This window comes from Dunckerocampus dactyliophorus, chromosome 13 (genome assembly GCF_027744805.1).
Source record: "Dunckerocampus dactyliophorus isolate RoL2022-P2 chromosome 13, RoL_Ddac_1.1, whole genome shotgun sequence".
Classification (NCBI taxonomy): domain Eukaryota; kingdom Metazoa; phylum Chordata; class Actinopteri; order Syngnathiformes; family Syngnathidae; genus Dunckerocampus; species Dunckerocampus dactyliophorus.
Genome location: NC_072831.1, coordinates 3,870,817 through 3,885,027, shown reverse-complemented (window position 1 = coordinate 3,885,027; position 14,211 = coordinate 3,870,817). Strand labels below are relative to the sequence as shown.

The 14,211-nt window shown below is 46.8% G+C and overlaps 20 non-coding genes across 20 annotated transcripts; 15 read left to right on the top strand and 5 right to left on the bottom strand.

The window, feature by feature from the left end:
- The first annotated feature begins 520 nt into the window (after positions 1-520).
- trnap-cgg (transfer RNA proline (anticodon CGG)) lies at positions 521-592 on the top strand. Its single transcript has one exon. It is a non-coding gene; the product is annotated as a tRNA-Pro (tRNA).
- Positions 593-1,539: 947 nt separating this feature from the next.
- Positions 1,540-1,612, top strand: trnat-ugu (transfer RNA threonine (anticodon UGU)). The gene has a single exon. It is a non-coding gene; the product is annotated as a tRNA-Thr (tRNA).
- Positions 1,613-2,763: 1,151 nt separating this feature from the next.
- On the top strand, positions 2,764-2,835 carry trnap-agg (transfer RNA proline (anticodon AGG)). The gene has a single exon. It is a non-coding gene; the product is annotated as a tRNA-Pro (tRNA).
- Positions 2,836-2,984: 149 nt separating this feature from the next.
- Positions 2,985-3,056, top strand: trnaq-cug (transfer RNA glutamine (anticodon CUG)). Its single transcript has one exon. It is a non-coding gene; the product is annotated as a tRNA-Gln (tRNA).
- A 726-nt stretch (positions 3,057-3,782) lies between these two features.
- On the top strand, positions 3,783-3,855 carry trnak-uuu (transfer RNA lysine (anticodon UUU)). Its single transcript has one exon. It is a non-coding gene; the product is annotated as a tRNA-Lys (tRNA).
- Positions 3,856-4,221: 366 nt separating this feature from the next.
- trnaf-gaa (transfer RNA phenylalanine (anticodon GAA)) lies at positions 4,222-4,294 on the bottom strand. Its single transcript has one exon. It is a non-coding gene; the product is annotated as a tRNA-Phe (tRNA).
- Positions 4,295-5,015: 721 nt separating this feature from the next.
- trnap-cgg (transfer RNA proline (anticodon CGG)) lies at positions 5,016-5,087 on the top strand. Its single transcript has one exon. It is a non-coding gene; the product is annotated as a tRNA-Pro (tRNA).
- Positions 5,088-5,236: 149 nt separating this feature from the next.
- trnaq-cug (transfer RNA glutamine (anticodon CUG)) lies at positions 5,237-5,308 on the top strand. Its single transcript has one exon. It is a non-coding gene; the product is annotated as a tRNA-Gln (tRNA).
- A 726-nt stretch (positions 5,309-6,034) lies between these two features.
- trnak-uuu (transfer RNA lysine (anticodon UUU)) lies at positions 6,035-6,107 on the top strand. Its single transcript has one exon. It is a non-coding gene; the product is annotated as a tRNA-Lys (tRNA).
- A 366-nt stretch (positions 6,108-6,473) lies between these two features.
- trnaf-gaa (transfer RNA phenylalanine (anticodon GAA)) lies at positions 6,474-6,546 on the bottom strand. The gene has a single exon. It is a non-coding gene; the product is annotated as a tRNA-Phe (tRNA).
- A 942-nt stretch (positions 6,547-7,488) lies between these two features.
- trnaq-cug (transfer RNA glutamine (anticodon CUG)) lies at positions 7,489-7,560 on the top strand. Its single transcript has one exon. It is a non-coding gene; the product is annotated as a tRNA-Gln (tRNA).
- A 726-nt stretch (positions 7,561-8,286) lies between these two features.
- Positions 8,287-8,359, top strand: trnak-uuu (transfer RNA lysine (anticodon UUU)). Its single transcript has one exon. It is a non-coding gene; the product is annotated as a tRNA-Lys (tRNA).
- Positions 8,360-8,725: 366 nt separating this feature from the next.
- trnaf-gaa (transfer RNA phenylalanine (anticodon GAA)) lies at positions 8,726-8,798 on the bottom strand. Its single transcript has one exon. It is a non-coding gene; the product is annotated as a tRNA-Phe (tRNA).
- A 721-nt stretch (positions 8,799-9,519) lies between these two features.
- trnap-cgg (transfer RNA proline (anticodon CGG)) lies at positions 9,520-9,591 on the top strand. The gene has a single exon. It is a non-coding gene; the product is annotated as a tRNA-Pro (tRNA).
- Positions 9,592-10,538: 947 nt separating this feature from the next.
- Positions 10,539-10,611, top strand: trnak-uuu (transfer RNA lysine (anticodon UUU)). The gene has a single exon. It is a non-coding gene; the product is annotated as a tRNA-Lys (tRNA).
- Positions 10,612-10,977: 366 nt separating this feature from the next.
- Positions 10,978-11,050, bottom strand: trnaf-gaa (transfer RNA phenylalanine (anticodon GAA)). The gene has a single exon. It is a non-coding gene; the product is annotated as a tRNA-Phe (tRNA).
- Positions 11,051-11,771: 721 nt separating this feature from the next.
- trnap-cgg (transfer RNA proline (anticodon CGG)) lies at positions 11,772-11,843 on the top strand. Its single transcript has one exon. It is a non-coding gene; the product is annotated as a tRNA-Pro (tRNA).
- A 947-nt stretch (positions 11,844-12,790) lies between these two features.
- On the top strand, positions 12,791-12,863 carry trnak-uuu (transfer RNA lysine (anticodon UUU)). The gene has a single exon. It is a non-coding gene; the product is annotated as a tRNA-Lys (tRNA).
- A 366-nt stretch (positions 12,864-13,229) lies between these two features.
- Positions 13,230-13,302, bottom strand: trnaf-gaa (transfer RNA phenylalanine (anticodon GAA)). Its single transcript has one exon. It is a non-coding gene; the product is annotated as a tRNA-Phe (tRNA).
- Positions 13,303-14,023: 721 nt separating this feature from the next.
- Positions 14,024-14,095, top strand: trnap-cgg (transfer RNA proline (anticodon CGG)). The gene has a single exon. It is a non-coding gene; the product is annotated as a tRNA-Pro (tRNA).
- The last annotated feature ends 116 nt before the right edge of the window (positions 14,096-14,211 follow it).

The following is a 14,211-nucleotide window of genomic DNA, read 5'->3' as shown; positions in this document are numbered from 1 at the left end:
CACTTCAAATGTAAGTGGAGCTTAGAGGTGGCAATTTCAGGACAGGAGCTTCTTTCTCCATCCACATCTTCTCAGTCCAAGGCGAGCTCACATATTCTGCCTCGACTAAGCCGGAAGTCGGTAGGTCGGTCGTGTCCAAATTGATCAGGGTATTATTGCCTTCAGAAATGATGGGATTTTCTTCAACGCAACAAGGATTCTCATAGAAAAACATGGTTTGAAATGTTTCAAAAGTAGCCGTGAAGGAGCCATGGAAACAGCCTAAAGGCACTGCTGGGCTTTGAACCCAGAATCTCCTGTTTACGAGACAGGCACTTTGACCGACTCAGCCACAGCGCCCGCAAAGCTGCAGAATTTGCACCTAAGTTACTCTTTGCCCTTAAAAACAATAACAAACGTCAAAACCACGACGACGCAATTTACCAATGCAATCGCATCATGTCAATTTTGGTACCAAGGGAATCCTGTCGTTTCGGCCGAAATGCTCAGCAACAAACAGCCGCTCTCTCAAGCTACCAAGGGCTTGTTGGTCTAGTGGTATGATTCTCGCTTCGGGTGCGAGAGGTCCCAGGTTCAACTCCTGGACAAGCCCTCCGTCTGTATAGGCTGACTTTTGACTTGATTATAACCTTTTAACGTAATTTCCCTAAAAAACGATCAAATGATGGAATGCTGTCAACTTTATCGTAGTCTGACACTGTGTACTTGGGGATCAGACAATGTCAGACACTTGCTATCGCCGGTTCCATGGTGTAATGGTTAGCACTCTGGACTCTGAATCCAGTAATCCAAGTTCAAGTCTTGGTGGGACCGACTTCTGCGTCTTGGACGGTCACCTCCTTTTACGTTAAGTGTGTGTGATTAGGGTTTTTTTTATTTGAGGATTTGAGTTGAAATACATATCTATAAATACCATATCAGTGGTTTCCCAAGATCAGGATGAGTTCCCAGAATGACGGTAAGGTCCGTGACAGCTGATGTCATACATCAGCTGGCAATATATGCATGTGAGGTAGACACTTCGGTTGTGTGTGGGGCGACACAAGTCTTTTCAGTTCCTCTGTCGAGTCAAGAAGGACACAGCACTGTACTGAAATCTGGGACCTTTAGATCTTCAGTCTGACGCTCTCCCAGCTATTTCAGCTGTGGAACGGGTTTTCGGCTTTTCCAGGTCAGGGCTCAGCCTGTCAAATGTAAGAAGGGGCACCAGTCCCGTTCCTGGTGCCCCTGTGTTTTGGGGGCAAAAAGGAGGCTTTGGCAAATGAACTTCAGAGCCTATCACTGGTCACCTGAACAGGGGCTTGAATCCTGGACACTCAGATCAAAAGTCGAATGTGTCAGTGACTGGCTCAACCTTTGTCTTATCTGACCATAAAATCTTTTACCCAGAAGGTGTTTGGCTAGTCCGTGTGGGCAGTGTCCAACCTAAGCCTGTCTTATAGGTGGCAATTTCGGGAGCATGTCCATGGCGAAGCCAGAAATCCAGCCACTTGTATGCCAGAAAATTTCAGTCACGTGACTTTTTAATGTCAAAGAGCGGCCTGGATAGCTCAGCTGGTAGAGCATCAGACTTGTAATCTGAGGGTCCAGGGTTCAAGTCCCTGTTCAGGCGGTGAGTGATAGGCTGCTTCACCTACATGCAAAGCTGGTCCTGATTTGGAACACATTGTCAATAGTCTGAGCCCAGCTATTGTCCAAATTGACAAGGCCTTTGTCCTGAGCATTGTAGCACACAAGACCAGTTCCAGAAAAAATTGGATTTTCGTCAAACATGGAAACAACCGAGCCACTGTTGGGCTTTCAAATATCACCTTGGCGTCATCAACTTGTGCCATTGTAGTGTTTGGATCGTAAGCTCCCCGAACGTTCGCTGGATTTTCAGAACGAAATCTGTGTCACTCATTAACCAGAGACACGTTCAGCAAGGCTTTTGAAATGATCTGGCAAGGCAAGAACAACATTTCAACTGTGCTGAAACCCGGGATTGAACCAGGGACCTTTAGATCTTCAGTCTAACGCTCTCCCAACTGAGCTACTTCAGCTGCAACACACCATTTCCGCTTTTCCAGTCAGGCCTCAGTTCTTCAAATGTAACCAGGCTGGGCGGGTTGCCCTTGTCTTTTGCCGGCTAAAAGGAGGTCTTCGCAGATGAATCTCAGAGCCTATCACTGGTCACCTGAACAGGGACTGCTCGTCTGACTGTGGAACTTTTGTCCAGAAGACATTTGGCTTGTCCAAGTGGGCACTTCAAATGTAAGTGGAGCTTAGAGGTGGCAATTTCAGGACAGGAGCTTCTTTCTCCATCCACATCTTCTCAGTCCAAGGCGAGCTCACATATTCTGCCTCGACTAAGCCGGAAGTCGGTAGGTCGGTCGTGTCCAAATTGATCAGGGTATTATTGCCTTCAGAAATGATGGGATTTTCTTCAACGCAACAAGGATTCTCATAGAAAAACATGGTTTGAAATGTTTCAAAAGTAGCCGTGAAGGAGCCATGGAAACAGCCTAAAGGCACTGCTGGGCTTTGAACCCAGAATCTCCTGTTTACGAGACAGGCACTTTGACCGACTCAGCCACAGCGCCCGCAAAGCTGCAGAATTTGCACCTAAATTACTCTTTGCCCTTAAAAACAATAACAAACGTCAAAACCACGACGACGCAATTTACCAATGCAATCGCATCATGTCAATTTTGGTACCAAGGGAATCCTGTCGTTTCGGCCGAAATGCTCAGCAACAAACAGCCGCTCTCTCAAGCTACCAAGGGCTTGTTGGTCTAGTGGTATGATTCTCGCTTAGGGTGCGAGAGGTCCCAGGTTCAACTCCTGGACAAGCCCTCCGTCTGTATAGGCTGACTTTTGACTTGATTATAACCTTTTAACGTAATTTCCCTAAAAAACGATCAAATAATGGAATGCTGTCAACTTTATCGTAGTCTGACACTGTGTACTTGGGGATCAGACAATGTCAGACACTTGCTATCGCCGGTTCCATGGTGTAATGGTTAGCACTCTGGACTCTGAATCCAGTGATCCAAGTTCAAGTCTTGGTGGGACCGACTTCTGCGTCTTGGACGGTCACCTCCTTTTACGTTAAGTGTGTGTGATTAGGGTTTTTTTTATTTGAGGATTTGAGTTGAAATACATATCTATAAATACCATATCAGTGGTTTCCCAAGATCAGGATGAGTTCCCAGAATGACGGTAAGGTCCGTGACAGCTGATGTCATACATCAGCTGGCAATATATGCATGTGAGGTAGACACTTCGGTTGTGTGTGGGGCGACACAAGTCTTTTCAGTTCCTCTGTCGAGTCAAGAAGGACACAGCACTGTACTGAAATCTGGGACCTTTAGATCTTCAGTCTGACGCTCTCCCAGCTATTTCAGCTGTGGAACGGGTTTTCGGCTTTTCCAGGTCAGGGCTCAGCCTGTCAAATGTAAGAAGGGGCACCAGTCCCGTTCCTGGTGCCCCTGTGTTTTGGGGGCAAAAAGGAGGCTTTGGCAAATGAACTTCAGAGCCTATCACTGGTCACCTGAACAGGGGCTTGAATCCTGGACACTCAGATCAAAAGTCGAATGTGTCAGTGACTGGCTCAACCTTTGTCTTATCTGACCATAAAATCTTTTACCCAGAAGGTGTTTGGCTAGTCCGTGTGGGCAGTGTCCAACCTAAGCCTGTCTTATAGGTGGCAATTTTGGGAGCATGTCCATGGCGAAGCCAGAAATCCAGCCACTTGTATGCCAGAAAATTTCAGTCACGTGACTTTTTAATGTCAAAGAGCGGCCTGGATAGCTCAGCTGGTAGAGCATCAGACTTTTAATCTGAGGGTCCAGGGTTCAAGTCCCTGTTCAGGCGGTGAATGATAGGCTGCTTCACCTACATGCAAAGCCTGCCTCTTTGGTCCTGATTTGGAACACATTGTCAATAGTCTGAGCCCAGCTATTGTCCAAATTGACAAGGCCTTTGTCCTGAGCATTGTAGCACACAAGACCAGTTCCAGAAAAAATGGGATTTTCGTCAAACATGGAAACAACCGAGCCACTGTTGGGCTTTCAAATATCACCTTGGCGTCATCAACTTGTGCCATTGTAGTGTTTGGATCGTAAGCTCCCCGAACGTTCGCTGGATTTTCAGAACGAAATCTGTGTCACTCATTAACCAGAGACACGTTCAGCAAGGCTTTTTAAATGATCTGGCAAGGCAAGAACAACATTTCAACTGTGCTGAAACCCGGGATTGAACCAGGGACCTTTAGATCTTCAGTCTAACGCTCTCCCAACTGAGCTATTTCAGCTGCAACACAGCATTTCCGCTTTTCCAGTCAGGCCTCAGTTCTTCAAATGTAACCAGGCTGGGCGGGTTGCCCTTGTCTTTTGCCGGCTAAAAGGAGGTCTTCGCAGATGAATCTCAGAGCCTATCACTGGTCACCTGAACAGGGACTGCTCGTCTGACTGTGGAACTTTTGTCCAGAAGACATTTGGCTTGTCCAAGTGGGCACTTCAAATGTAAGTGGAGCTTAGAGGTGGCAATTTCAGGACAGGAGCTTCTTTCTCCATCCACATCTTCTCAGTCCAAGGCGAGCTCACATATTCTGCCTCGACTAAGCCGGAAGTCGGTAGGTCGGTCGTGTCCAAATTGATCAGGGTATTATTGCCTTCAGAAATGATGGGATTTTCTTCAACGCAACAAGGATTCTCATAGAAAAACATGGTTTGAAATGTTTCAAAAGTAGCCGTGAAGGAGCCATGGAAACAGCCTAAAGGCACTGCTGGGCTTTGAACCCAGAATCTCCTGTTTACGAGACAGGCACTTTGACCGACTCAGCCACAGCGCCCGCAAAGCTGCAGAATTTGCACCTAAGTTACTCTTTGCCCTTAAAAACAATAACAAACGTCAAAACCACGACGACGCAATTTACCAATGCAATCGCATCATGTCAATTTTGGTACCAAGGGAATCCTGTCGTTTCGGCCGAAATGCTCAGCAACAAACAGCCGCTCTCTCAAGCTACCAAGGGCTTGTTGGTCTAGTGGTATGATTCTCGCTTCGGGTGCGAGAGGTCCCAGGTTCAACTCCTGGACAAGCCCTCCGTCTGTATAGGCTGACTTTTGACTTGATTATAACCTTTTAACGTAATTTCCCTAAAAAACGATCAAATAATGGAATGCTGTCAACTTTATCGTAGTCTGACACTGTGTACTTGGGGATCAGACAATGTCAGACACTTGCTATCGCCGGTTCCATGGTGTAATGGTTAGCACTCTGGACTCTGAATCCAGTGATCCAAGTTCAAGTCTTGGTGGGACCGACTTCTGCGTCTTGGACGGTCACCTCCTTTTACGTTAAGTGTGTGTGATTAGGGTTTTTTTTATTTGAGGATTTGAGTTGAAATACATATCTATAAATACCATATCAGTGGTTTCCCAAGATCAGGATGAGTTCCCAGAATGACGGTAAGGTCCGTGACAGCTGATGTCATACATCAGCTGGCAATATATGCATGTGAGGTAGACACTTCGGTTGTGTGTGGGGCGACACAAGTCTTTTCAGTTCCTCTGTCGAGTCAAGAAGGACACAGCACTGTACTGAAATCTGGGACCTTTAGATCTTCAGTCTGACGCTCTCCCAGCTATTTCAGCTGTGGAACGGGTTTTCGGCTTTTCCAGGTCAGGGCTCAGCCTGTCAAATGTAAGAAGGGGCACCAGTCCCGTTCCTGGTGCCCCTGTGTTTTGGGGGCAAAAAGGAGGCTTTGGCAAATGAACTTCAGAGCCTATCACTGGTCACCTGAACAGGGGCTTGAATCCTGGACACTCAGATCAAAAGTCGAATGTGTCAGTGACTGGCTCAACCTTTGTCTTATCTGACCATAAAATCTTTTACCCAGAAGGTGTTTGGCTAGTCCGTGTGGGCAGTGTCCAACCTAAGCCTGTCTTATAGGTGGCAATTTTGGGAGCATGTCCATGGCGAAGCCAGAAATCCAGCCACTTGTATGCCAGAAAATTTCAGTCACGTGACTTTTTAATGTCAAAGAGCGGCCTGGATAGCTCAGCTGGTAGAGCATCAGACTTTTAATCTGAGGGTCCAGGGTTCAAGTCCCTGTTCAGGCGGTGAATGATAGGCTGCTTCACCTACATGCAAAGCCTGCCTCTTTGGTCCTGATTTGGAACACATTGTCAATAGTCTGAGCCCAGCTATTGTCCAAATTGACAAGGCCTTTGTCCTGAGCATTGTAGCACACAAGACCAGTTCCAGAAAAAATGGGATTTTCGTCAAACATGGAAACAACCGAGCCACTGTTGGGCTTTCAAATATCACCTTGGCGTCATCAACTTGTGCCATTGTAGTGTTTGGATCGTAAGCTCCCCGAACGTTCGCTGGATTTTCAGAACGAAATCTGTGTCACTCATTAACCAGAGACACGTTCAGCAAGGCTTTTTAAATGATCTGGCAAGGCAAGAACAACATTTCAACTCTGCTGAAACCCGGGATTGAACCAGGGACCTTTAGATCTTCAGTCTAACGCTCTCCCAACTGAGCTATTTCAGCTGCAACACAGCATTTCCGCTTTTCCAGTCAGGCCTCAGTTCTTCAAATGTAACCAGGCTGGGCGGGTTGCCCTTGTCTTTTGCCGGCTAAAAGGAGGTCTTCGCAGATGAATCTCAGAGCCTATCACTGGTCACCTGAACAGGGACTGCTCGTCTGACTGTGGAACTTTTGTCCAGAAGACATTTGGCTTGTCCAAGTGGGCACTTCAAATGTAAGTGGAGCTTAGAGGTGGCAATTTCAGGACAGGAGCTTCTTTCTCCATCCACATCTTCTCAGTCCAAGGCGAGCTCACATATTCTGCCTCGACTAAGCCGGAAGTCGGTAGGTCGGTCGTGTCCAAATTGATCAGGGTATTATTGCCTTCAGAAATGATGGGATTTTCTTCAACGCAACAAGGATTCTCATAGAAAAACATGGTTTGAAATGTTTCAAAAGTAGCCGTGAAGGAGCCATGGAAACAGCCTAAAGGCACTGCTGGGCTTTGAACCCAGAATCTCCTGTTTACGAGACAGGCACTTTGACCGACTCAGCCACAGCGCCCGCAAAGCTGCAGAATTTGCACCTAAGTTACTCTTTGCCCTTAAAAACAATAACAAACGTCAAAACCACGACGACGCAATTTACCAATGCAATCGCATCATGTCAATTTTGGTACCAAGGGAATCCTGTCGTTTCGGCCGAAATGCTCAGCAACAAACAGCCGCTCTCTCAAGCTACCAAGGGCTTGTTGGTCTAGTGGTATGATTCTTGCTTCGGGTGCGAGAGGTCCCAGGTTCAACTCCTGGACAAGCCCTCCGTCTGTATAGGCTGACTTTTGACTTGATTATAACCTTTTAACGTAATTTCCCTAAAAAACGATCAAATAATGGAATGCTGTCAACTTTATCGTAGTCTGACACTGTGTACTTGGGGATCAGACAATGTCAGACACTTGCTATCGCCGGTTCCATGGTGTAATGGTTAGCACTCTGGACTCTGAATCCAGTGATCCAAGTTCAAGTCTTGGTGGGACCGACTTCTGCGTCTTGGACGGTCACCTCCTTTTACGTTAAGTGTGTGTGATTAGGGTTTTTTTTATTTGAGGATTTGAGTTGAAATACATATCTATAAATACCATATCAGTGGTTTCCCAAGATCAGGATGAGTTCCCAGAATGACGGTAAGGTCCGTGACAGCTGATGTCATACATCAGCTGGCAATATATGCATGTGAGGTAGACACTTCGGTTGTGTGTGGGGCGACACAAGTCTTTTCAGTTCCTCTGTCGAGTCAAGAAGGACACAGCACTGTACTGAAATCTGGGACCTTTAGATCTTCAGTCTGACGCTCTCCCAGCTATTTCAGCTGTGGAACGGGTTTTCGGCTTTTCCAGGTCAGGGCTCAGCCTGTCAAATGTAAGAAGGGGCACCAGTCCCGTTCCTGGTGCCCCTGTGTTTTGGGGGCAAAAAGGAGGCTTTGGCAAATGAACTTCAGAGCCTATCACTGGTCACCTGAACAGGGGCTTGAATCCTGGACACTCAGATCAAAAGTCGAATGTGTCAGTGACTGGCTCAACCTTTGTCTTATCTGACCATAAAATCTTTTACCCAGAAGGTGTTTGGCTAGTCCGTGTGGGCAGTGTCCAACCTAAGCCTGTCTTATAGGTGGCAATTTTGGGAGCATGTCCATGGCGAAGCCAGAAATCCAGCCACTTGTATGCCAGAAAATTTCAGTCACGTGACTTTTTAATGTCAAAGAGCGGCCTGGATAGCTCAGCTGGTAGAGCATCAGACTTTTAATCTGAGGGTCCAGGGTTCAAGTCCCTGTTCAGGCGGTGAATGATAGGCTGCTTCACCTACATGCAAAGCCTGCCTCTTTGGTCCTGATTTGGAACACATTGTCAATAGTCTGAGCCCAGCTATTGTCCAAATTGACAAGGCCTTTGTCCTGAGCATTGTAGCACACAAGACCAGTTCCAGAAAAAATGGGATTTTCGTCAAACATGGAAACAACCGAGCCACTGTTGGGCTTTCAAATATCACCTTGGCGTCATCAACTTGTGCCATTGTAGTGTTTGGATCGTAAGCTCCCCGAACGTTCGCTGGATTTTCAGAACGAAATCTGTGTCACTCATTAACCAGAGACACGTTCAGCAAGGCTTTTTAAATGATCTGGCAAGGCAAGAACAACATTTCAACTGTGCTGAAACCCGGGATTGAACCAGGGACCTTTAGATCTTCAGTCTAACGCTCTCCCAACTGAGCTATTTCAGCTGCAACACAGCATTTCCGCTTTTCCAGTCAGGCCTCAGTTCTTCAAATGTAACCAGGCTGGGCGGGTTGCCCTTGTCTTTTGCCGGCTAAAAGGAGGTCTTCGCAGATGAATCTCAGAGCCTATCACTGGTCACCTGAACAGGGACTGCTCGTCTGACTGTGGAACTTTTGTCCAGAAGACATTTGGCTTGTCCAAGTGGGCACTTCAAATGTAAGTGGAGCTTAGAGGTGGCAATTTCAGGACAGGAGCTTCTTTCTCCATCCACATCTTCTCAGTCCAAGGCGAGCTCACATATTCTGCCTCGACTAAGCCGGAAGTCGGTAGGTCGGTCGTGTCCAAATTGATCAGGGTATTATTGCCTTCAGAAATGATGGGATTTTCTTCAACGCAACAAGGATTCTCATAGAAAAACATGGTTTGAAATGTTTCAAAAGTAGCCGTGAAGGAGCCATGGAAACAGCCTAAAGGCACTGCTGGGCTTTGAACCCAGAATCTCCTGTTTACGAGACAGGCACTTTGACCGACTCAGCCACAGCGCCCGCAAAGCTGCAGAATTTGCACCTAAGTTACTCTTTGCCCTTAAAAACAATAACAAACGTCAAAACCACGACGACGCAATTTACCAATGCAATCGCATCATGTCAATTTTGGTACCAAGGGAATCCTGTCGTTTCGGCCGAAATGCTCAGCAACAAACAGCCGCTCTCTCAAGCTACCAAGGGCTTGTTGGTCTAGTGGTATGATTCTCGCTTCGGGTGCGAGAGGTCCCAGGTTCAACTCCTGGACAAGCCCTCCGTCTGTATAGGCTGACTTTTGACTTGATTATAACCTTTTAACGTAATTTCCCTAAAAAACGATCAAATGATGGAATGCTGTCAACTTTATCGTAGTCTGACACTGTGTACTTGGGGATCAGACAATGTCAGACACTTGCTATCGCCGGTTCCATGGTGTAATGGTTAGCACTCTGGACTCTGAATCCAGTAATCCAAGTTCAAGTCTTGGTGGGACCGACTTCTGCGTCTTGGACGGTCACCTCCTTTTACGTTAAGTGTGTGTGATTAGGGTTTTTTTTATTTGAGGATTTGAGTTGAAATACATATCTATAAATACCATATCAGTGGTTTCCCAAGATCAGGATGAGTTCCCAGAATGACGGTAAGGTCCGTGACAGCTGATGTCATACATCAGCTGGCAATATATGCATGTGAGGTAGACACTTCGGTTGTGTGTGGGGCGACACAAGTCTTTTCAGTTCCTCTGTCGAGTCAAGAAGGACACAGCACTGTACTGAAATCTGGGACCTTTAGATCTTCAGTCTGACGCTCTCCCAGCTATTTCAGCTGTGGAACGGGTTTTCGGCTTTTCCAGGTCAGGGCTCAGCCTGTCAAATGTAAGAAGGGGCACCAGTCCCGTTCCTGGTGCCCCTGTGTTTTGGGGGCAAAAAGGAGGCTTTGGCAAATGAACTTCAGAGCCTATCACTGGTCACCTGAACAGGGGCTTGAATCCTGGACACTCAGATCAAAAGTCGAATGTGTCAGTGACTGGCTCAACCTTTGTCTTATCTGACCATAAAATCTTTTACCCAGAAGGTGTTTGGCTAGTCCGTGTGGGCAGTGTCCAACCTAAGCCTGTCTTATAGGTGGCAATTTTGGGAGCATGTCCATGGCGAAGCCAGAAATCCAGCCACTTGTATGCCAGAAAATTTCAGTCACGTGACTTTTTAATGTCAAAGAGCGGCCTGGATAGCTCAGCTGGTAGAGCATCAGACTTTTAATCTGAGGGTCCAGGGTTCAAGTCCCTGTTCAGGCGGTGAATGATAGGCTGCTTCACCTACATGCAAAGCCTGCCTCTTTGGTCCTGATTTGGAACACATTGTCAATAGTCTGAGCCCAGCTATTGTCCAAATTGACAAGGCCTTTGTCCTGAGCATTGTAGCACACAAGACCAGTTCCAGAAAAAATGGGATTTTCGTCAAACATGGAAACAACCGAGCCACTGTTGGGCTTTCAAATATCACCTTGGCGTCATCAACTTGTGCCATTGTAGTGTTTGGATCGTAAGCTCCCCGAACGTTCGCTGGATTTTCAGAACGAAATCTGTGTCACTCATTAACCAGAGACACGTTCAGCAAGGCTTTTTAAATGATCTGGCAAGGCAAGAACAACATTTCAACTGTGCTGAAACCCGGGATTGAACCAGGGACCTTTAGATCTTCAGTCTAACGCTCTCCCAACTGAGCTATTTCAGCTGCAACACAGCATTTCCGCTTTTCCAGTCAGGCCTCAGTTCTTCAAATGTAACCAGGCTGGGCGGGTTGCCCTTGTCTTTTGCCGGCTAAAAGGAGGTCTTCGCAGATGAATCTCAGAGCCTATCACTGGTCACCTGAACAGGGACTGCTCGTCTGACTGTGGAACTTTTGTCCAGAAGACATTTGGCTTGTCCAAGTGGGCACTTCAAATGTAAGTGGAGCTTAGAGGTGGCAATTTCAGGACAGGAGCTTCTTTCTCCATCCACATCTTCTCAGTCCAAGGCGAGCTCACATATTCTGCCTCGACTAAGCCGGAAGTCGGTAGGTCGGTCGTGTCCAAATTGATCAGGGTATTATTGCCTTCAGAAATGATGGGATTTTCTTCAACGCAACAAGGATTCTCATAGAAAAACATGGTTTGAAATGTTTCAAAAGTAGCCGTGAAGGAGCCATGGAAACAGCCTAAAGGCACTGCTGGGCTTTGAACCCAGAATCTCCTGTTTACGAGACAGGCACTTTGACCGACTCAGCCACAGCGCCCGCAAAGCTGCAGAATTTGCACCTAAGTTACTCTTTGCCCTTAAAAACAATAACAAACGTCAAAACCACGACGACGCAATTTACCAATGCAATCGCATCATGTCAATTTTGGTACCAAGGGAATCCTGTCGTTTCGGCCGAAATGCTCAGCAACAAACAGCCGCTCTCTCAAGCTACCAAGGGCTTGTTGGTCTAGTGGTATGATTCTCGCTTCGGGTGCGAGAGGTCCCAGGTTCAACTCCTGGACAAGCCCTCCGTCTGTATAGGCTGACTTTTGACTTGATTATAACCTTTTAACGTAATTTCCCTAAAAAACGATCAAATGATGGAATGCTGTCAACTTTATCGTAGTCTGACACTGTGTACTTGGGGATCAGACAATGTCAGACACTTGCTATCGCCGGTTCCATGGTGTAATGGTTAGCACTCTGGACTCTGAATCCAGTAATCCAAGTTCAAGTCTTGGTGGGACCGACTTCTGCGTCTTGGACGGTCACCTCCTTTTACGTTAAGTGTGTGTGATTAGGGTTTTTTTTATTTGAGGATTTGAGTTGAAATACATATCTATAAATACCATATCAGTGGTTTCCCAAGATCAGGATGAGTTCCCAGAATGACGGTAAGGTCCGTGACAGCTGATGTCATACATCAGCTGGCAATATATGCATGTGAGGTAGACACTTCGGTTGTGTGTGGGGCGACACAAGTCTTTTCAGTTCCTCTGTCGAGTCAAGAAGGACACAGCACTGTACTGAAATCTGGGACCTTTAGATCTTCAGTCTGACGCTCTCCCAGCTATTTCAGCTGTGGAACGGGTTTTCGGCTTTTCCAGGTCAGGGCTCAGCCTGTCAAATGTAAGAAGGGGCACCAGTCCCGTTCCTGGTGCCCCTGTGTTTTGGGGGCAAAAAGGAGGCTTTGGCAAATGAACTTCAGAGCCTATCACTGGTCACCTGAACAGGGGCTTGAATCCTGGACACTCAGATCAAAAGTCGAATGTGTCAGTGACTGGCTCAACCTTTGTCTTATCTGACCATAAAATCTTTTACCCAGAAGGTGTTTGGCTAGTCCGTGTGGGCAGTGTCCAACCTAAGCCTGTCTTATAGGTGGCAATTTCGGGAGCATGTCCATGGCGAAGCCAGAAATCCAGCCACTTGTATGCCAGAAAATTTCAGTCACGTGACTTTTTAATGTCAAAGAGCGGCCTGGATAGCTCAGCTGGTAGAGCATCAGACTTTTAATCTGAGGGTCCAGGGTTCAAGTCCCTGTTCAGGCGGTGAATGATAGGCTGCTTCACCTACATGCAAAGCCTGCCTCTTTGGTCCTGATTTGGAACACATTGTCAATAGTCTGAGCCCAGCTATTGTCCAAATTGACAAGGCCTTTGTCCTGAGCATTGTAGCACACAAGACCAGTTCCAGAAAAAATGGGATTTTCGTCAAACATGGAAACAACCGAGCCACTGTTGGGCTTTCAAATATCACCTTGGCGTCATCAACTTGTGCCATTGTAGTGTTTGGATCGTAAGCTCCCCGAACGTTCGCTGGATTTTCAGAACGAAATCTGTGTCACTCATTAACCAGAGACACGTTCAGCAAGGCTTTTTAAATGATCTGGCAAGGCAAGAACAACATTTCAACTGTGCTGAAACCCGGGATTGAACCAGGGACCTTTAGATCTTCAGTCTAACGCTCTCCCAACTGAGCTATTTCAGCTGCAACACAGCATTTCCGCTTTTCCAGTCAGGCCTCAGTTCTTCAAATGTAACCAGGCTGGGCGGGTTGCCCTTGTCTTTTGCCGGCTAAAAGGAGGTCTTCGCAGATGAATCTCAGAGCCTATCACTGGTCACCTGAACAGGGACTGCTCGTCTGACTGTGGAACTTTTGTCCAGAAGACATTTGGCTTGTCCAAGTGGGCACTTCAAATGTAAGTGGAGCTTAGAGGTGGCAATTTCAGGACAGGAGCTTCTTTCTCCATCCACATCTTCTCAGTCCAAGGCGAGCTCACATATTCTGCCTCGACTAAGCCGGAAGTCGGTAGGTCGGTCGTGTCCAAATTGATCAGGGTATTATTGCCTTCAGAAATGATGGGATTTTCTTCAACGCAACAAGGATTCTCATAGAAAAACATGGTTTGAAATGTTTCAAAAGTAGCCGTGAAGGAGCCATGGAAACAGCCTAAAGGCACTGCTGGGCTTTGAACCCAGAATCTCCTGTTTACGAGACAGGCACTTTGACCGACTCAGCCACAGCGCCCGCAAAGCTGCAGAATTTGCACCTAAGTTACTCTTTGCCCTTAAAAACAATAACAAACGTCAAAACCACGACGACGCAATTTACCAATGCAATCGCATCATGTCAATTTTGGTACCAAGGGAATCCTGTCGTTTCGGCCGAAATGCTCAGCAACAAACAGCCGCTCTCTCAAGCTACCAAGGGCTTGTTGGTCTAGTGGTATGATTCTCGCTTCGGGTGCGAGAGGTCCCAGGTTCAACTCCTGGACAAGCCCTCCGTCTGTATAGGCTGACTTTTGACTTGATTATAACCTTTTAACGTAATTTCCCTAAAAAACGATCAAATAATGGAATGCTGTCAACTTTATCGTAGTCTGACACTGTGTACTTG